Raw genomic sequence first — 21488 nt, 5'->3', positions numbered from 1 at the left:
TCGCTCTAGTAACGTGCGCGTGCACCTTTCCGGGAGAAGAGCCCGTACGGCCCATACAAGGACCTTCCGCTCTATCGACGTCAAGTCGACCCATACTCGAAAAAAACTCTCAGAAACTTGTGAGAAACCGGAAGGAGTATTTTTGACACAGAAATACTCCATCAAATGTCCAACATTAGTTTTTGAAACTTCTCTATGTTTAGGATGGGAATCCAAGTCTTTAACAATGTAAAAAGCTCATATACAAAAAGATGTATTCATGTTTAAAAATGCATCTCTGCTTTTATGTCTTTCAACTATATACTTCTTGGATTTGAAATTCTCCTTTCATTAAGGCTCAATCAAATATGGGTAGTAGATTACGATAAAATGTATTATACTATTGTTAACCATCCTTTGGAATAAAAATGACACCATTATAAATCAGGCAAATTAGGCCTTAAACAGAGACAAAGGCAACTCTCTCCTGCTCAAAATGCACACTTTGTAATGGTCAAGTTACTCAAAGAGAGGTGTGGACAGGTTTGACAAGACTAAGGACATGTTTCTCTCTGAGTGAGTGGATGTGAGAAAGTGCGTTTTGGTGTATGTTTTTCTTATCTTTTCTCAATTTTTCCATGTTTTTTAAATGTTTATTTGTAGGATTAATTTATTTTAGAGATGTAGTTTAAGTGGTTCATAATTTTTTAATTGACGGCAACAACTGGTGTAACTGGGAGTCAGGTCGGTTCATGGAGTTGGACGTGTGGGGCTAGAGATGCTCACACACCGGCATGGGTTTAAGCTTTGTCTGACTAGAGTGTTCTAGGACTAGGATTGTGCTTTAGCAGTCGGAGGGACTGTTGGATACAAATGCCAGAGTTGTGATTTTTGTGGATAGTTTTATTAAAGCTACAACAGTTGTTGAGCAAGTTTTGACAATTCGAAACATTTTAGTTAACTCGCTAATCTGGCAAAAAATATACAGACAGAGGATGTCACCGAACAGAACGATTTATCTTGGCTCGAACGAAATTCTTCGTGATGGTTCGGTCGGATGCTCCCCTGGAAGCCGAAGCATTGCCGTGGCTGACGCCCTAGCGTGAACGGCAGGCCGCTGCATGAAGGAAGAGCGGCCGCCCTGACGCTGGTGACGTAAGTTGTACTTCCCTCGCTTAGAGGGTCGAAGGTACTTTCTGCTGATTACTAATAGGCTAGTGACAAATGGTCAAAAAGTGCTTTAGTTTTTGAGATACCCCTACCGGAGGTAGAACCAAACCTGTGATCGGTAGAACATCTGTGATGATACAGATGTACTCGTTTTGCTTCTGTACTATTCAAGCAAAGGGATGTTTGGATCCTCAGTAGTGTTTATGCACTCGGGACATGGCCTTAAGGAAAGATTTGTCCCTATCTGTTCGATCGCTCAGAAGCTTGGAGCAGTGCTTTGTGAGTGTTTACCTGCATGCCACGCCCTCACGGGTTGTGACACCACAAGCAGTTTGTACAGAATTGGGAAGGCCACTGCCCTCACAAGACGGAAGACCCATCTTTGTGAGTTACAGGAAATGACCAAATTTGGACTCTCTGGTAGCCTGGAAGAGGCTTTGCCTGTGGCAAGAAGGTATGCCCTCCTCCTGTATGGCCAAAAGAAAAAGGTGGATAGGCATCCTTGCACCAACCTGGATGAGCTGAGGTACACACTAGCATCTACCACAGATTTGTCAGCAGCAAATCTACCCCCAACAGAAGATGCCTTCCAGCAACATGTGCTGAGAGCTTTGTACCAAACAGCAGTGTGGCGCCACAGCCACCTGGCCAAACCTCTTCTCTGGAACCCAGTTGGTAGAGGATGGAGGCTCAGAGAAGATGGGTGTATTGAACCTGTGATGTTACAGAAAGCACCAGCACCTAAAGAAGTTAGAAACATCACCCACCTCTACTGTAAAGATGAAAACTGCAATGCTGCCACCAAATGCCAGTATCTTTCAGTGGGCTTGACCTGCACAGGGTTTTGCTCTTGCCCTTTCCCAGACTCTCCAAATATGACCAACTTTGTCACTGATGACAATGTGGATGAGTGACAGTGGTGTGTTGCAGTTGTAACATCATGAGGGGCTGACCTAAGAATGGCTACCAAAAGCAGTTCATGTTCCAAATGGTTGCTACTAGAAAAAAAAAAACAGCCTGAGAAGACAGGGCTCATTCCCCCGTGGAGTGTTTGTTTAGTTAGATTGCCATTTGTTTGATTTAAGACAGTAATTTAATTTGTATTGTGTGATGTTAAGTTATAGTACTATTAAAAGGCTCATTAAAGTCAAACTGCTATCCTAACTCCGAGTCTCCTGTTTGTGCTATGGTAACGTGTTATCTTTCGATTTCAGTCTTTGCTTCCATATAGTACAAGGTGCCATATGAAATGTTTCATTATTAGATGTATCTCATATTTGAATTTCTCAACATTCTTCTCACCACTGATAATGGGCTTTGTAGGCCTACTAAATTATGCTAGTGTTCCATTTCCATTCATTTTAGACACATCATACATTGAGTAACAGAATACCCTGATTTGATCATGCTATATTTTCATATTTGGTATTGCTGGATTCAGCACAACCTCACCTTTCCAACAAGCCATCATATGTGTTTATATGACAATCCCTGGCTAAGCAACCATAAAGTAAATGAAAACATTCTGTATAGATATTCAATTTGTGCATGTCCGGTTATTTTAGGTATGTGTTTATATGTCTCTATTTATTCCACACATCAATATATTCACATCCAGTCTTTTCTAGCAGTTAACTCAACTTCCTGACTACAAACATGTCAAGTTTCAAAGCTCTCAGAGCTTGTGTGATTGATCTGCATTAGTTTATATGCCTTAACTCCCATACGGACAGGCTATATTTTAGTCCCTTTTTGGTTTTGGGGTGTATAACAATATCTGTTAATTTAACAATCTTAGCAGTAAAATATTTTTAGCCAAGAATCCATTTCATAAATGGGAGACCTTAGAGAGGAGGAAAAACATTGTTGGGTTTGGTTCTACCTCCGGTAGGGGTATCTCAAAAATTTGGGGGCATTGTCACTAGCCTATAACTGATGACAGGTATTAGGCCTCACCAGGCTTCCCTGAGGTTGTTCCCCAGCCCCAGTGCCGGCTAGGAGTAGCTGGCAGGTAGTAGGCCCTTTGGGGCCTCCCTGGGGGTTCTTCTGTTGTCGGTACATGAAGATGCCCCCCAAGGCCATAGCTCGGGCTATGACCATAGAGAATGCTGTCACTGACAGCCTAGTGTGACCAGAGTGGTTCAGGCATTTCATTTGCATTTGCTTGTCCTAACAGTTTTCACTGCTAGTTCCCATGCACTCCCCTCGGCATTGGCGGCGTGGGTATATCTTTCCCCGTAGCGTCAAGCTGACACAGCGCGAGTTCCCTTTCGAAAGGTAACGTCTCTGGTTACAACTGTAACCTTAGTTCCCTAAGAACAGGGAACGAGACGCTGCGTCGCTTTGCCATGCCTCGGGGCCTGCCTGCGAACAGTCCTTTCAGACGAAGAAGCTGGGGTCATGTTTGCAAGGCGCACTTATACAGGGAGTGCAGAATTATTAGGCAAGTTGTATTTTTGAGGATTAATTTTATTATTGAACAACAACCATGTTCTCAATGAACACAAAAAACTCATTAATATCAAAGCTGAATATTTTTGGAAGTTTTAGTTTTTAGTGTTTAGTTTTAGCTATTTTAGGGGGATATCTGTGTGTGCAGGTGACTATTACTGTGCATAATTATTAGGCAACTTAACAAAAAACAAATTTATACCCATTTCAATTATTTATTTTTACCAGTGAAACCAATATAACATCTCAACATTCACAAATATACATTTCTGACATTCAAAAACCAAACAAAAACAAATCAGTGACCAATATAGCCACCTTTCTTTGCAAGGACACTCAAAAGCCTGCCATCCATGGATTCTGTCAGTGTTTTGATCTGTTCACCATCAACATTGCGTGCAGCAGCAACCACAGCCTCCCAGACACTGTTCAGAGAGGTGTACTGTTTTCCCTCCTTGTAAATCGCACATTTGATGATGGACCGCAGGTTCTCAATGGGGTTCAGATCAGGTGAACAAGGAGGCCATATCATTAGATTTTTCTCTATTATTAGATTTTTCTCGTATTTTTCTTGAAGGATGCAGACATTTTCCTGTACCACTGCTTGAAGAAGGTGTCTTTCAGAAACTGGCAGTAGGACTGGGAGTTGAGCTTGACTCCATCCTCATCCCGAAAAGGCCCCACAAGCTCATCTTTGATGATACCAGCCCAAACCAGTACTCCACCTCCACCTTGCTGGCGTCTGAGTCGGACTGGAGCTCTCTGCCCTTTACCAATCCAGCCACGGGCCCATCCATCTGGCCCATCAAGACTCACTCTCATTTCATCAGTCCATAAAACCTTAGAAAAATCAGTCTTGAGATATTTCTTGGCCCAGTCTTGACGTTTCAGCTTGTGTGTCTTGTTCAGTGGTGGTCGACTTTCTGCCTTTCTTACCTTGGCCATGTCTCTGAGTATTGCACACCTTGTGCTTTTGGGCACTCCAGTGATGTTGCGGCTCTGAAATATGGCCAAACTGGTGGCAAGTGGCATCTTGGCAGCTGCACGCTTGACTTTTCTCAGTACACGGGCAGTTATTTTGCGCCTTGGTTTTTCCACACGCTTCTTGCGACCCTGTTGACTATTTTGAATGAAACGCTTGATTGTTTGATGATCACGCTTCAGAAGCTTGGCTATTTTAAGACTGCTGCATCCCTCTGCAATATATCTCACTATTTTTGACTTTTCTGAGCCTGTCAAGTCCTTCTTTTGACCCATTTTGCCAAAGGAAAGGAAGTTGCCTAATAATTATGCACACCTGATATAGGGTGTTGATGTCATTAGACCACACCCCTTCTCATTACAGAGATGCACATCACCTAATATGCTTAATTGGTAGTAGGCTTTCCAGCCTATACAGCTTGGAGTAAGACAACATGCATAACGAGGATGATGTGGTCAAAATACTCATTTGCCTAATAATTCTGCACTCCCTGTATACTTCCTGGTCGCACCTTGATGACATCATAGGCTGTCGCTAGTCAATAGGATTGCTGTAATTCGATAGTAGTTCAGACACCTGTAACGCTGGAGGCGTTCTCCGTAGTGTCAAGCTGACGCAGCATCTTGTTCCCTGTTCTCAAGGAAATAAGGTTACAGTCATAACCAGAGACGTTATCTTGATTGTTATATCTTTGTGCGTACAGTCTATAGAAGAAAAATAAATGAACGGGATTTGTTCTTGCAACACGGAGCTGTTACAGTTAATGCCCAGAGCCCCAACTCAGCTAAAACGGCCGTTATGGGGGCATAGACATAAAGGGTGTCTTTGTGCCTCTTAACAGACACAAAATGCAATTAAAATTTCTGTCCAACAAGAACAGGTCCCTTGCATGACAACAAGATGCATTCAGCCACTTAGCCATTGTTTAAATTCACCTGTTTTAGACGGCTAGCTGTAGTCTTGCGCTGCAGTCCCGTGGGAATGCTGTTGTAGCTGGAAAAAAGGCAAACAGTCCAGTTGGGAAGAGCGACGTGTGTGTAAAGAGGCTCTGCTCATCAGCTCGTCGGTTCTCAGTATCGAACATGTCTGAAAGAAACGGTTTTCGATTCTGTACTGCTGATCCGAGATCCGCTGCATGTTCAGTTACTTGCGCATGCTCAGTATCAGCTTCTCGTGAGTTTATCGGTTCTCTCAGCAAAAAAATTCTCAGTTCAGTGAAAGGTTGTGTAACGATTCGTGAGGTAAGTAAGGAAGAGGACAAGGGGTCGGCTTGGACTGCTGACGTCTTTTTATTGTATAACTTAAATCACAACGTGCACACTTCAGCGTGTGTCTTTTTCTCATATGCTCAGTCTCAGTTTTACTTCCGGGTTGCAGTCCTTCCGGTTTCCGGGTATCTCAGAGTGTCAGCAGTCCGTCTCTCTCTCCTCTGCTTCCGATTCCGCCAGCGTTTTAACCTCTCTCCACGCCCATTACTGGAACAAGAGACAGGTATTATCAATCTGCGTCCAACCCACTCACTTACCGCTCGTCCCGCAGCTCTCTCTCCCGCTGCAGACCTCGCTGAACCACGCCCCCCTTGCCACAGGTTGGAGTTACAACATATAATTCAAGACATTAGTTTATTTCTATTCTGAGGGACTGTCACTCATGTCAGAAAGTGAGCAACTAAAGTAACTTGTGAGATTAGCGCTGATTTGAACACTAAAAAGAACCAGTTAAACAAGAACGATTCATTCGTGAACCGGACATCACTAGAGTGATGATCCGATCGGGCTCAAGTGAAGAAGAAATGGTTCGTGTTTGTGCCTTTCCGAATTGTGGCAACAGAATGCAAAAATTTGCAGCGAACGCTCTGACAAGGATGACTAGCTTACAGACACAACACAGGAGGGCCGGTTGAAGAAATGCCATTCTGTGGTCGAAGACGGGTGCAACCACTGTGGCGGTAAAGTATACTTTATTTATCCTTCCATTTGGGCACACACGGCATGAGGAAAGATGTGCAGTAATAAAATAATCATGCTTTACACACACAATGCTCTTCCCAACTGGACTATTTGACTTTTTCTTCCGGCTAAAACTGCGTTCCCATGGGACTTCAGCACGAGACTACAGCTAGCCGTCTAAAACACTATTTAGGTGAATTTAAACAATGGCTAAGTGGCTAAACACATATCGTTGTCATGTAAGGGACCTGTTAATGTTGGACAGTCATTTTAATTGCATTTTGTGTCTGTTAAGAGGCACAAATACACCCTTTTATGTTTATGCCCACAAAGCAGCCGTTTTAGCTGAGTGGGGGCTCTGAGCATTAACTGTAATAGCTCCGTGTTGCAAGTACCAATCCAGTTCATTTTTTATTTTTTTTTCTATAGACTGTACTCACAAAGGTATAACGATAAAGATAAACTTAAAAAATCCCTGGAGTTGTCCTTTAATTGAATGAGTTAGGTACAAAAACCAAACAAATAAAATGGAAAAGAACCAAAACAATCACACAAAGTTCAGAGGCTTAATCAAAATAAAAGACCAATACTGGAAAATAGAGAGATCTTTCAGGATCCCTCTCCAGTTGTTCAAAAGGACTTAATTGAGAATGATCAAATTGAGAATGCATGTTGTTGTGATTGACGAGGAGGCTAGTACTAGCACTCAGAAGGAAGAAGAGGAGGTAGATTGTTCTTTAGATAAAGAAAGTGAGATGCTTGTGGATGAAAAATCTATTAAAAATAAAGCTGGGAAATAAAAAAAAATAGAGTTGTTTTTTAATCCTCTGAAAAAATGAAAACATTTCCCCTTCGTGATTGTTCTCAGTCTCTAGATATTGGTTTTGAGGTAGACTCACAGTCCTTGCCCCTGGAAAGAAGCGGCTACTCTATGTTGAGACTTAATAGGTTTCTTTAGAGTACTAAAGGAGCTAGGCATGTGAAGATTGAGAGTGTTTCCTTATCTGCAACTTTTCATAGATTCAGTTAAGAATTTTCATAAAAGTTCTGAAAATTTTCACTGACCAAGCAATTTATCGTTTAAAGAAACTTGTTTTGAAAGTTGAAATGCAGTTAGAAGATGGTGATTAGGTTTAGTTTTTGTTTTAATTAGTTTTTCTTTTGGTTTTATGAGTGAGTTAAAAATAGGCAGTTGAAATTTAAATGGAGCTAGAGACGAAAGAAAAAGAGCTTCATGTTTCAGACTGGCTGTGCTCCCTTAAAAACAACAACAACTGGATGTTATCTTTGTACAAGAGACACAAAGTACAGGTCCTAGTCGTACAATTAGAGTATTATCAAAAAGTTGATTTATTGAACTAATTTCATTCAAAAAGTGAAACTTGAGATTATATTAATTCATTACACACAGAATTATATATTTCAAATGTTTATTTCTTTTCATTTTAATGAATATAACTGACAACTAAGGAAAATCCCAAATTCAGTATCTCAGAAAATTAGAATATTACTTAAAGGGTTAGTTCACACAAAAATGAAATTTCTGTCAATAATACTCACTCTAATGTCGTTCCACACCCGTAAGACCTCCGTTCAGACATCAGTTGATTGATTAGAATCTCTTGAAGCATCAAAAATACATTTTGGTCCAAAAATATCAAAAAGTACAAATTTATTCAGCATTGACTTTTCTTCCGTGTTACTCAAATAAAGATTCAAACGGTCATGAATCAGTGAATCGATCAATGATTCGGATTGCCAATGTCACGTGATTTCAGCAGTTTGGATCGCATGTCAAACTACCAAACTGCTGAAATCACATGACATTGGCGATCTGAATCATTGATCGATTCACTGATTCATGACCATTTGAATCTTTATTTGAGGAATACGTAACAGAAGACAATGCTGAATGAAGTCGCAGTTTTTGTTATTTTTGGACCAAAATGTATTTTCGATGCTTTAAGAGATTCTACTTAACCAACTGATGTCACATATGGAGTACTTTGATGATGTTTTATTACCTTTCTGGACATGGACAGTGATGTGTGCATAGACTGCATATGCTCTGGGACTAAAATATATAATATCTTAAACTGTGTTCTGAAGATGAACGGAGGTCTTACGGGTGTGGAATGACATTAGGGTGAGTCAGTAATGAAATCAATTTCATTTTTGGGTGAACTAACCCTTTAGGAGTCGATCAGTCTGTGGCTCTGCTCAGGTGTTATGAGAGCCTAGGTTACTCTGATAGTGGCCTTCAGCTCTTCTGCATTGTTGGGTCTGGCGTATCGCATCTTCCTGTTTACAAAACACCATAGATTTTCTATTGACCTTAGACCTCAGAAAATAAAGTGGACCAACAACTGCAGATGACATGGCACCCGAACCCTCACTGACTCTGGAAACCTTAGACTGGACCTCAAGCAACGTGGATTGTGTGCCTCTCCTCTTTTCCTCCAGACTGATCCTGATTCATTAAGGAAATGCAAAATTTACTTTCATCAGAGGACATAAATTTGGACCACTCTGCAGCAGTCCAGTCCTTTTTGTCTTTAGCCCAGACAACACGCTTCTGACGCTGTCTGTTTTTCAAGAGTGGCTTGACACCAGGAATGCAAAAGCTGAAACCCAAGTCTTGTATACATCTTTGCGTAGTGGTTCTTGAAGCACTGATTCCAGCTGCAGTCCACCCTTTGTGAATCTCCCCCACATCTTTTAATGGGTTTTGCTTCACAATTCTCTTCAGGGGTGTGGTTATCCCTATTGCTTTTACATTATTTTATACCACATATTTTCCTTCCCTTCACCTCTCTATTGATATGCTTGGACACAGAGCTCTGTGAACAGCCAGCCTCTTTTGCAAGGACATCGGCTGCTCAAATTAAGATAGGTAGGCCATTCCCCCAGGTGGGAACGGTCCAGGAAAAGGTCAGTGCGAGGGATTTTATGCCTCTTTGGGATGGAACCATGAGACGACATTCACTTGCAGAATGCAAGCTTCTGGAGAGTGTGTAAGTCTGAACAAGCGATTTTAGGAATATTGGTGCAGAGCTGGTGGCTGCTTTGTAGGTGAGCACCAGTGCCTTGAATTTGATGCGAGCGACTATTGGCAGCCAGTGCAAACTGATGAAGAGAGGCTTGACATGCGCTCTCTTTGCCTCATTAAAGGCGACTGTCGCTGCTGCATTCTGGATCAGTTGCAACGGTTTGATAGTGCATGCCGGAAGGCCAGCCAGAAGAGTATCAGAGTATTCCAGTCTAGAGAGAACAAGACCTTGGACCAGGAGTTGTGTGGCCTGTTCTGATAGGAAGGGTCTAATCTTCCTAATGTTGCATAAGGCAAATCTGCAGGACCGGGCTGTTGTAGTAATGTGGTCAGTGAAGTTTAACTGGTCATCAGTCACAACTACAAGGTTCCTGACTGTCCTGGACAGAGTTATGGTGGACAAACCTAGCTGAAGGGAGAAATTTTGATGGAGTTCTGGGTTGGATGAGACCACAAGCAGATCTGTCTTTGCAAGATTGAGTTAAAGGTGATGCTCCTTCATCCAGCCAGGAATGTCTGTCAGGCAGGCAGCGATAAGAACACCAACTGTAAGATCATCTGGTTGAAATGAGAAGTAGAGTTAAGTGTCATCAGCATAGCAGTGATAGGAAAATCTGTGTTTCTGAATGACAGATCCTAATGATGACATGTAGATGGAGAAGAGAAGTGGTCCAAGAACTGAGCCCTGGGGAACCCCAGGAGCTAGATGACTTAGGCACTTCACCTCTCCATGACCACCTTGTAGGGTATGAATTTTATGGAGAATGTAAATAGTTTTATTAGAGATTGTAATGATAAACCATTTTTATTTATAGGTGGGGACTGGAATTGCACAGAGAATAGGCTTGTAGGCTTCAAATCATTTAGAGCCTCATTCTCCCTCTCGTACCTGTATAATTCAAGTGTTAGAGACTCGTGCATTGTATGATGTGTGGAGAAGGTTACATGTCAATTAAAGTCAGTATACCTGGACTCATTGTAAAGACAATTTATTGTACATGGCCAGACTTGATCATTTTTATTGTTTTAAATATCATGTTAATGTTGTTAAAAAAACATTTTTCTCAGTTTCATTATCTCTGTTCGGTTTTCTGATCACTCTGTAACACTCCGCCTGATAAAGGCTGTTTACACAACTATCACGGTACGTTAATCCTTTTCTTAAAAGGTGCTCAAATAAACTTTTCACAACATCCACTTAGATAATAAACCAAAGTGTATTGAATCAGCAACCCCAAACCCCATAAACAAATATATATGTATACAATATTAACAATGGTAGAAAAATTATGTATAGAAAATTCAGTCCAAGTCCTGTGTGTGTGTGTGTGTGTGTGTGACGAATCGGTCTCACCGGTGCAATATTATAGTCCGGGAGCTCGATGAAGCAAAGTTATCCTGTGCTGGATCCTCAACCAGAAATAGTCCACTCTTATTTCCTTAGGGAGATAAACATCCACAGACGGTGATAACCAAGCTCTTGTGCAATGATCGATCGATCGCGTAATCCGCTATTCCTGAGAGCGTCCTCTCTCGAGCGCCGGTAAGCCGGCTTCTTTTATTTGATGTGCCACATCAGCCGTCAGGACCGATGACGCCACTGGGGATTCCCTGACGCTCCCGCCGGAAGTCACGCGAGAGTGAGAACGAGAACCAACACATATCCGGGGCAAACAACGACAAGGGGAAATACATACAACAGCTGTAATGTGTTAATAATTAAATGAATTAACGGCAGTCTATATATATATGTATCCCTTTATGTGGCAGCGCCAGTTTATTTGAGCACCTTTTAAGAAAAGGATTAACGTACCGTGATAGTTGTGTAAACAGCCTTTATCAGGCGGAGTGTTACATATTGGTGGCCCGTACGGGGATTTTCCTTATTAAGGTGTTTGAATTGTTTTTTTTGTTGTTTTTGTTTTTTTTCAACCGGAATTATGGATGAGGTAAATAGGGATGCAGTAGTTCAAGTTCAGATAGAGAATACTGATAACCCGGTGATGCCAGTAAATGTTCAAGATGATGTAGAACAAAATGAGACAGATTTTACTGCAGGCCCGTTTGTGACCCGGCGTAATCCTACTGCAGAAATAACTTCTATGATTAGTTCACTGTACATGTCTGACTCTGAACAGTCTGATGATGATGATGATGATGATGAAGGTCATATGAGGAATGCTGAGGTAGTACAATCAATACACACAGATCTGGCACAATGTAAAGTGGATTTATTGGCTCTTAATCAAAAGGTACACACCTTAGAAAATGATTTTAAACAGTCAATGGACAGTACATTGAACAGAGAAACCAGTTTCAGGGAGGCCGTGGATTCTAGCTTGGCAGGTTTGGAGGACTATTTTTTAAAGTCGCTAGAAAAATTAGAAAAAGCAGTCACAAACTGTTTTCTCAGGCGAGACCATAAATGGGAAAGTCAAATGAGGAAGTTGAGACTAACTAGCACTCCCACACTCTCCAGGTTGCAGGCCTTCACCCCTGAGGCCTCTCGGGTGGCTTCGGTCCGACATCCCCCAACCCCAGCTCCTGTAACTAGGCAGCGAATTCCCACGGTTAATGATACATATGACATTCAACCTACTGTGCATTCTAAAACTCCTAATGTGTTTACCTCTGCAGTAGGGGCTGGTACATCCTCATTCTACGCTCGACCTCCCATCCGCCTGGAGTTCCCGTCCTTTGGAGACTCCTGTGAAACAGCGGAGGTGCTTAACTTCCTTGAACAATGTGAGAACTTCCTAGAGATCAGGCCACTTCCTGGTGTCGAGCTTATTGGAACCTTAAGCACAGTCTTGAAGGGACCAGCTCTGAGCTGGTGGAAGGCAGAGAAGTCAAAGATAACAGATTGGAAATCCTTCAAAAAGGCATTCATGGCTGCTTTCCTCGCAGATGATTACCTCTCTGAAGTGGAGGAAAAACTGAGGACTCTGGTTCAGCAGCCACAACAACGCCTGAGGGACTTTGCTTACGACTACAGAGCTCTCTGTCTGAAGTGGAAGCCTGAGATATCTGAGGAGGAACTGGTGAACCGAATACTAAACAACATCAACCCCAGGGTCGCAGGATGTCTAAGGGGAACGGTGAATTCAGTGGAACAACTGGTGAAGGTTGGCTCAAGGGTGGAAAAGGACTGCATGGGAGCCAAGGACTATTGGCAAAAAGTCGGCTCTCAGAGCAGCAAAGAGAAGGCCTACAAGAAATCTGGAGAACGTACCTTCAACAAAAACCTGGCAGGAGTAACTCTGGCACAACACCATCCGGGGTCTTCACTCCTTGTGGTGCCTGTAAAGGTGAATGGTAAAGAAGTGAATGCTGTATTGGACACAGGAAGCACTTATACCTTAATGCAAGAAAACCTGTGGAATCAGTTGAAGGCAGAGAAGCCAGTGACAATGAACTCCAGCCCTCAGCGATTTATTATGGCAGATGGAACCATTCATCAGTCCAGAGACCTGCAAAAGGTTAGGTTTCAATGGCATGACCAGGAGTGTATTATGGATACTTATATCCTGAAAAACACTCACCTCGCCTTTCCTCTTATTGCGGGTCTGGATTTCCTGAGGGTCACAGGAGCAGTCTTGGAGGTGGGACAACGGAGGTATGGGTTAAAATCGGAAAAAGGATACACATACTACCCTTTCTTGCCATCACTGATACCAACAGGCGCAGCGACCCCGGAAGAACAAGCTCATACTCTTACGGCTGCAACGCTGAACCTATATTACGCCTTACCACCAACTGGCAGGTTTTCTGAACTCCCGTACCTCAACACAGAGATCAGCCAGTGGGACTCCGACAATCCGGAAGAGATGGCAAAATTGATCTACACCTGGCCATTCACCACCTCTAACACCCTGGGTAAAACATCAGTGGTACGACACAAGATTATGGTAACCGAAGATATACCCATCAAATCACGGGCATATAGAGTGTCACCTCTAAAGAAGCAGGTCATAGAGGAGCAGGTGGATCAGATGCTGCGGGACAGCATCATTGAGCCCTCCTTCTCTCCTTGGTCTTCTCCGGTGGTTCTGGTCCCCAAACCGGATGGTGCATATCGTTTCTGTGTGGACTATAGAAAGCTTAACAGCAAGACCGTACCGGATGCTTACCCAATGCCTTTGATTCACGACATTCTGGAATCACTAGAAGGGGCCTCATGGTTTACCTCCTTAGATCTGCAGTCTGGGTACTGGCAGGTGGAGATGGAGGAGTTGAGCAAGGAGAAGACGGCTTTTATCACCACCAAAGGGTTATACCAATTCAAGTCCATGCCCTATGGACTCAGAAATGCCGCGGCCACCTTCCAGCGTTTGATGGAGAGTGTGCTAGCAGAGTTGAGAGGGAAAATCTGCTTTGTATATATTGACGACATAATCATCTATTCAAAGTCTCAAGAGCACCACATTCAAGACATTAACTCTGTTTTTCAGAAACTTACCCAAGCCAATTTGACATTGAACATGAAGAAATGCCACTTCTTCAAGCGCCAGCTCAAATTTCTGGGCCATATAGTCTCTGAGAGGGGGGTGGAGATTAACAGAGAGAAGAGCAGAGCTGTGGCTGAGTACCCGCCACCACAAGATCTCAAGAGCTTGCAAAGGTTTCTGGGCCTGGCGGGGTGGTATCATAAGTTCATACCCCACTTCGCAGACATATCCGCCCCATTGAACCATCTAAAAAAGAAAGGAGTAAAGTGGGACTGGACTACAGAGTGTCAGGCTAGTATGGATGGTTTGAAACAAGCACTACAGAATGCACCCGTCTTAATTCAACCTGAACTCAACAAAACCTTCCAGGTTCACACGGACGCGAGTGATTTAGGACTGGGCGCTATACTCACGCAACACTCTGAGGAAGGAGAACAAGTGGTGGCTTATGCATCACGGACCTTAACAGGAGCAGAGAAAAATTACAGCACTTCTGAAAAGGAATGTCTAGCAGTGGTGTGGGCGGTGGAGAAGTGGAGGCATTACCTGGAGGGATGGCCTTTTGAGGTTTTCACTGACCACGCAGCTCTCACATGGGCATTCAACTGCCCTAAAACCTCCTCTCGACTCACTCGCTGGACACTCCGCCTGCAACAATTCAACTTTCAGGTTCACCATAGAAAGGGCTGCCTCAACATGGGACCCGACGCTCTATCCCGGGTTCAGGAGCCGTTTTCTACAGATGATGCCCAATGTCTAGCCATGTCTACACAACATTCGACCACATTACCACACTCTCTGGAAGAAATAGCTCAAGCTCAACGGGGGGACGATACTATTACTCACCTGCAGTCTGGCCTCAACCCTCGGTCTGCCAAGGAACAGCCCATCACCTTTGAAGACCACCAGGGGGTGTTGTACCGCAAAGTGCCTTTAAGAACTAAGGGAGAGAAGTTCCAGTTGGTAGTACCCAAATCATTAACCACTGACTTCATGCATTATTACCATGATAACCCCCTAGGTGGCCATCTGGGACAGTTGAAAACCCTGCTGAAAATCCTAGATGTGGCATGGTGGCCCTCCGTCAGGAAGGATGTGTGGCAGCACGTCAAAGGCTGTGAGGTATGCCAGAAATATAAACCCTGTAACACAAAACCGTCTGGATTTATGCAAAGTTCACCGATCACAGAACCAGGTTACATGCTCGGGGTGGACTTAATGGGACCCTTTCTCCGCAGTAAAAAACAGAACACCTACCTCCTGGTCATTGTGGATTATTTCACTAAGTGGGTGGAAATGTTTCCATTGAGGGATGGAAAGACCCAGAAGTTAGTGAAAATACTCCGAGAGGAGATATTTACCCGATGGGGGGTGCCCAAATATCTGGTGTCTGATCGGGGTCCCCAATTCACTTCTGGTCTGCTGGGGGATCTGTGCAAGACATGGGGTTGCGTTCAAAAACTCACCACGAGCTATCATCCCCAATCAAATCTCACTGAAAGATTCAACCGGACCATAAAGACCATGATTGCGGCTTATGTGGGTCAACAACATCAGACCTGGGACCAGTGGCGGCCCGAGTTCCGCTATGCCATCAACAATGCCCAACAGGAAACCACAGGAAGGACACCTGCGGAGCTTATGATGGGCAGGCAAATTAGGGGACCACTGGAGCGCCTAATCCATCGGCCACCGTTGCCAGATCAAGCTGCATATTCCCTGGTGGAACGACAAAACATCATGGTGGAGGAGGTGAAGAATAGAATGAGGATGTGTCAAGCCAAACAAGCTAGGTATTATAATTACCGTAGAAAAAATGCGCAGTTTCAAATGGGTGACCTAGTTTGGATTAAAACTCATCCTCTCTCTAGTTCATCGAATAGGTTCTCTGCCAAGCTAGCGCCCAAGTGGGAGGGTCCAGCTGAAATAAAAAGTAAAACGGGGCCAATAAATTACACTGTGTGCTGGGGCAACCCACCTAGAATCGATGTATTAAATGTGGTAAACCTGAAGCGTTATTACGGACGTTCTCCTCCGATGCCGCTGGCTGGGGGAGGGGATCTATGTAGCGCTGCCACATAAAGGGATACATATATATATAGACTGCCGTTAATTCATTTAATTATTAACACATTACAGCTGTTGTATGTATTTCCCCTTGTCGTTGTTTGCCCCGGATATGTGTTGGTTCTCGTTCTCACTCTCGCGTGACTTCCGGCGGGAGCGTCAGGGAATCCCCAGTGACGTCATCGGTCCTGACGGCTGATGTGGCACATCAAATAAAAGAAGCCGGCTTACCGGCGCTCGAGAGAGGACGCTCTCAGGAATAGCGGATTACGCGATCGATCGATCATTGCACAAGAGCTTGGTTATCACCGTCTGTGGATGTTTATCTCCCTAAGGAAATAAGAGTGGACTATTTCTGGTTGAGGATCCAGCACAGGATAACTTTGCTTCATCGAGCTCCCGGACTATAATATTGCACCGGTGAGACCGATTCGTCACACACACACACACACACACACACAGGACTTGGACTGAATTTTCTTTACATTATTTTTCTACCATTGTTAATATTGTATACATATATATTTGTTTATGGGGTTTGGGGTTGCTGATTCAATACACTTTGGTTTATTATCTAAGTGGATGTTGTGAAAAGTTTATTTGAGCACCTTTTAAGAAAAGGATTAACGTACCGTGATAGTTGTGTAAACAGCCTTTATCAGGCGGAGTGTTACAACTCGCTGCAAATGTTTGTCTTTCGGAAACGTGTAAAGCCTAGTACTGCTTATTAGCACTTTAATACAGTTTTACTAAATAAAGTCTGAAGTGGAAGAACTCAAGATTTTAGCTGAGGTCATAAAGGAGCAATGCTATTTTGAAGCTCTTGAGGTTAAAAAGTCTGTGTTAACTGACCTGCTTGGAGTATCAGCACAAGGAGGTCTGATTAGGTCCTGGTTTAAGAATGAGGTAGAAATGGGTGTTTTATCATACTTTTTTGGGGATTGGAGAGTGAAAATGGTCAAAGAAGACTTATTCATAGTTTAAAATCAGATTTTTGACATGAGATGTCTGATCATGCTGCTATTCATGGGCATGCTGTGAGTTTTTATAGTGATTGTGATCTACAAATGTGAGCACCAAGAAAAGGAGGTGATGGTTCAGAGTTTTTACACGGGTCTTCCCCAGGTCAAACAGGTCAAAAAGAAAGCAATGCAGTGTTGGAAAGTTAATTTCCCTGGATGAAATTCGTGCAGCTTTGCAGAGTAAACAGAACAGAAAAAAACTGCTAGGTTAGATGGATTAGCCTTTTGATTTTTATAATATTTTTGGTTTGTAACTGAAGAAGATCTTTTGGCAGTGCTTAATGATAGTAGAGCCAATGAAAATGTGCCTTTAAGTTGCAGAAGGGCAGTTCTTACCCTGCTGCCAAAAAAAGGTGACCTGCAGCTCATAAAAAAATGAAGACCCGTGTCCCTGCATTGTACTGATTATAAACTCCTCTCCAAAATGTTGGCAAGTACACTTAGTAAAATAATGGAACAAGTAGTTTATCCTGATTAGATAAACTGTGTGCCTGGAATATTTGATTTCTGACAATATTGTTCTCATTCGAGAATTACACGAAGTTTTTTTAGGTCTTAAACTGATCGGGTAAAAGCTTTTGATCATATTGGCCACAAATATTTTTGGAAAACAATGACTTGCCTTTGGGTTTACTCCTTGTTTTATCAATAAAATCAAGACTTTTTATCAATAAAATCAATACAAAACTGTATCACGAAGACTTTGTATTCAGAGTGTTTTGAAGATCAATGTTGTTTTAAGCACTCATTTTTAGGTCCAGTGGAGAATTAGACAGGGCTGTGCCCTATCTGGCATGTTATATTCTCTGGCTTTTGAACCTTTATTAAATAAATTTAGATCTGTTTTAAAAGGTGTGATTTTACCAGGGTGTGATATGCCTCTAAAGTTATCTGCATATGCAGCTGATTTAGTCATCATGGTTGATAATCAGATATTAAAACGCTAACAAATGTGGTAGCTCAATTTGGCATTTCTTTCGGTAACACTTTAGATTACTTTTAGGACATACACACATAGGAGACTAGGTAGGTGAATCCAAATACAGTGTTTATTTACAAGAGATTAGTGCACAATGAGTCAGTTAGTGAATCAATGTCCAGCTAGGAGATAAACACCCAACCGGGAGTCGGGGATAATGCCTGCGATACTACACTTCACAATAATGCAGATGAAAGTCAACAATACTTGGTTCATTCCTTACAGCGATGGATAAAACGGGGGGAAGCAGCGTCTAAGGGGATACACAGAAACCGGGAGCTCCGATCAGAATTCCTTTGGCGGATCTGGAAGGGGATCAAAAGAGACAGGGTAAAACGGACTTCAGATCGGGATACAACTCTTCGTAAAGAGACAGGCAGGTAAGTGGTCTGTCCTAGTTGAGGCTTGACGCTAGAGTGCTGATGTGAGAGGCGTAATATAGTGCTGGATAATGGCTGTGCTGATTGGGAACAGGTGGTGTTTATCAAAATTCAGGTGACAGTGATCATTGAGTGGTGGATGGGACCGGGCTTGATTGGTCCCTGACAATTACGTCCCGGAAATAAATAAATACTGCATAAATAAAGGGAATTTACAGCATAACTTTCGGTAATTATATTGTAACTGTAAAGTAAGTACTTGTAGGTATAAAGGAACAATATGTAATATTTTGGGAATAAAGGGGTAACTATCAGGAAAATAAACAAATTATTTATACTGTAAGTATTTTTTAATTAAAGGGTAATTATCTGTTTAGTTACAGGGTAAGTATGATTCTGCGGGCTGTCAAATAAAATAGTGTTTGTTATCCTCTTGTTTCATGTAGTTACAGGGTAAGTATGAATCTGCGGGCTGTATATTAAAGTGGCTCTTGTTTCCCTCTTGTTTCATGTAGTTACAGGGTAAGTACAACAAAAACACATACACAATTTGATATCACTCAGAAATATTTATTTGAAAAACAACTTAATTCTTTAAAAAAAATAAACTTTTAATTTCAAATGATGATTTCCTGACAGAAAGAGGCATGTTTTGCCCCCTTTTCTTGCTCCTCTTCTTCTTTGTCATTATTTCCATTGATGAAATTCAGATTCAAGAGGAATCCCATGTCTTTTGAAATGCTGTATTATTATTTATTAAAAGAAAAGTAGTACACCAAGAAATGCTGTTATAATTTAGTAATCTTCTTATCTGATCAGCAGTTACCAGCGTGTACATGAGATGAGACGCTTCAAGCTTTCATGACGTTCTCATGCGTGTTTCATTAGAAACATACACGAGAACTGGGGTCTCTTGTCTTTTAGTCTTGTTTGTTTCTAATTGCTATTATGATATTGTAACAGGTGTTGGATAAAGCAGAGATGAGGAGATCCAGGACTTCCAAACAAAACAGGCTTTATTCAAATCAGACTCAAAACATAACATTAAACACCATTACCTTAACATGTACTGAACATTACATAACAACCAGACAAAGACAGAGAGAACAAGAGGAACTTAAATACACACACTGATTACCAGACTAAACGAGGAGGACAGGTGACAGAGATGACAATTAACTAAACACAGCTGAATGGGACTAAACTAACGAGGTTAACTATGACAACGGAAAAGTGGCGGGAAACAAAACAAAGGAACATGTGACAACTCAAAACAGGAAGTACAAGGAGAAAAACACAACCAAAACAGACCATACATGTAACACATATATTATGTTATTGTTTGTATACTGTTGTGAGCATAAAAAAATAAAATAAAATACGACAACATCCAACATCCACACGACCAGTGTTTTTCGGGTTACATTAAAGACTTCAAGTTACATTAAGCGGGAAATCAACCCTCGTATGCACGCAGATGACTGCTCGTTGGAAGCGATATAGTCTACAGTTTAAAAAAGTCAAATATTGTTCTTTTTCTTACAAACATTTATCGTTTAAAGGGGGGGTGAAATGCTGTTTCATGCATACTGAGCATTTTACACTGTTAAAGACTTGGATTCCCATCCTAAACGTAGACAAAGTTTCAAAAACTAATGTTGGACGTTTGATGGAGTATTTCTGTGTTATAAATACTCCTTCCGGTTTCTCTCAAGTTTCGGAGAGTTTTTTCGAGTATGGGTCGACTTGACGTTAATAGATCGGAAGGTCCTTGTATGGGCTGTACGGGCTCTTCTCCCGGAAGGGTGCGTGCGCGTGAGAGGAAATGCATGGCCATAAACACTACTCAGGTGCAGATCCAGTCGATCCAGACGCCGTGCTCCACTTTATTCCTATGGGTGACTTCAACGCTTCAGCACAGCTTTCCGGGAAGGCAGCGCTGCATTTGACCCGATTAGAACGCAGAAATGACGGGAAGCTTCACAAAATTGCTTCTGTCGCGACGCAAAAGTGGATCTCCATCGTTCACTGCTGTCAGGACTTCACCAAATCATACCATAGAAGTGTGTTTTTGACGGAGCGGTACCAGCGATAAAGGTTCGGTCCTGCTTTGAAAGCAGCCGGTGAGTAAAACTGCTTCAAATGTCTATGCTGTTGGCTCGTCGCGTGAGTAAACATCAGTAAACGACACGAGTGCTTCGTCATTCAAATGCGCTAACGGACTCCATTGTTGTTCTATGTATAATGTTACACTAGTCTGACGTGCAAAACCATTTTGCTTGCTACTGCTAAGGTTTAATCACATACAATAGTCCATAAACCGAATCATGCCCTCATAAACTGCAAGTAAACACAAACAAATATTGACAGGCCACTAAATACAGTACATACCACAGAGACGGACGTCCTGCTGTTGCCGTTTCTCCTGTTCAATTTATTTCAGCCTCCGAATGATTCTGGAGCATTATCTGTGATAGCCATGAGTTTCTCCACGCTCACTGCTTTGCGCGCTTGTCATTCTTTAGCTCCGCCCACACGATACGCCTCCAGGCGCTCGTTTTTTTCGGGAAAGACTCGGTACAGCCCATATTTATTTTATAAATATAATAAAACTAAAGACTTTTCGTAGATATGAAGGATGCAATACTACTCTATAGGTTCTCAAGATTGACATGAGATTGACTGAAACTGAGTGTTTCACCCCCCCTTTAACTTCAGAAGACATTGATTCATCTATTGGGATCGTATGGATTACTGTAGTTATTACTGTACGTGTTGTTTGATGCTTTAACTCTTACAATCCCAAATGAGTTTTTATTATCAGAGATTATATATTTATGTATACGACTTTATTCTTGATTTAGAATAAAGTCGTATACATCTCAGATGGCATTAGGGTAATAGACGAGTAAACGGTGTGGACATTTCTACATATACTGTATTTTCAGTGTAACAGTTACATAATACAGAATACTAGCTAGAGACATGGGATTTCTTGTTAAGATTCATCTG

The 21488-nt window shown here is 42.2% G+C and overlaps 2 long non-coding RNA genes across 4 annotated transcripts; both read right to left on the bottom strand.

Annotated features, from left to right (window-relative positions):
- Nucleotides 1-11789: 11789 nt before the first annotated feature.
- LOC137046530 (uncharacterized) lies at nt 11790-13422 on the bottom strand. 3 transcript variants are annotated; one of them, XR_010898993.1, is made up of 6 exons: nt 13363-13422; nt 13123-13175; nt 12955-13050; nt 12813-12880; nt 12210-12287; nt 11790-12130 (listed from the first exon to the last, which is right to left on the bottom strand). It is a non-coding gene; the product is annotated as an uncharacterized lncRNA (long non-coding RNA). The 3 variants fall into 3 exon arrangements; XR_010898994.1 differs by lacking the exon at nt 13363-13422 and having other exon boundaries at nt 11790-11952; nt 12039-12130; nt 13123-13257; XR_010898992.1 differs by lacking the exon at nt 13363-13422 and having other exon boundaries at nt 13123-13257.
- A 2-nt stretch (nt 13423-13424) lies between these two features.
- Nucleotides 13425-14054, bottom strand: LOC137046528 (uncharacterized). Its single transcript, XR_010898991.1, has 4 exons — nt 14040-14054; nt 13767-13926; nt 13535-13670; nt 13425-13452 (listed from the first exon to the last, which is right to left on the bottom strand). It is a non-coding gene; the product is annotated as an uncharacterized lncRNA (long non-coding RNA).
- Nucleotides 14055-21488: the final 7434 nt, after the last annotated feature.

This window comes from Pseudorasbora parva, chromosome 18, assembly GCF_024679245.1.
Source record: "Pseudorasbora parva isolate DD20220531a chromosome 18, ASM2467924v1, whole genome shotgun sequence".
Taxonomy (NCBI): Eukaryota; Metazoa; Chordata; class Actinopteri; order Cypriniformes; family Gobionidae; genus Pseudorasbora; species Pseudorasbora parva.
The sequence above is the reverse complement of the archived record's forward strand: the minus strand, read 5'-3'. Positions and strand labels throughout refer to the sequence as shown.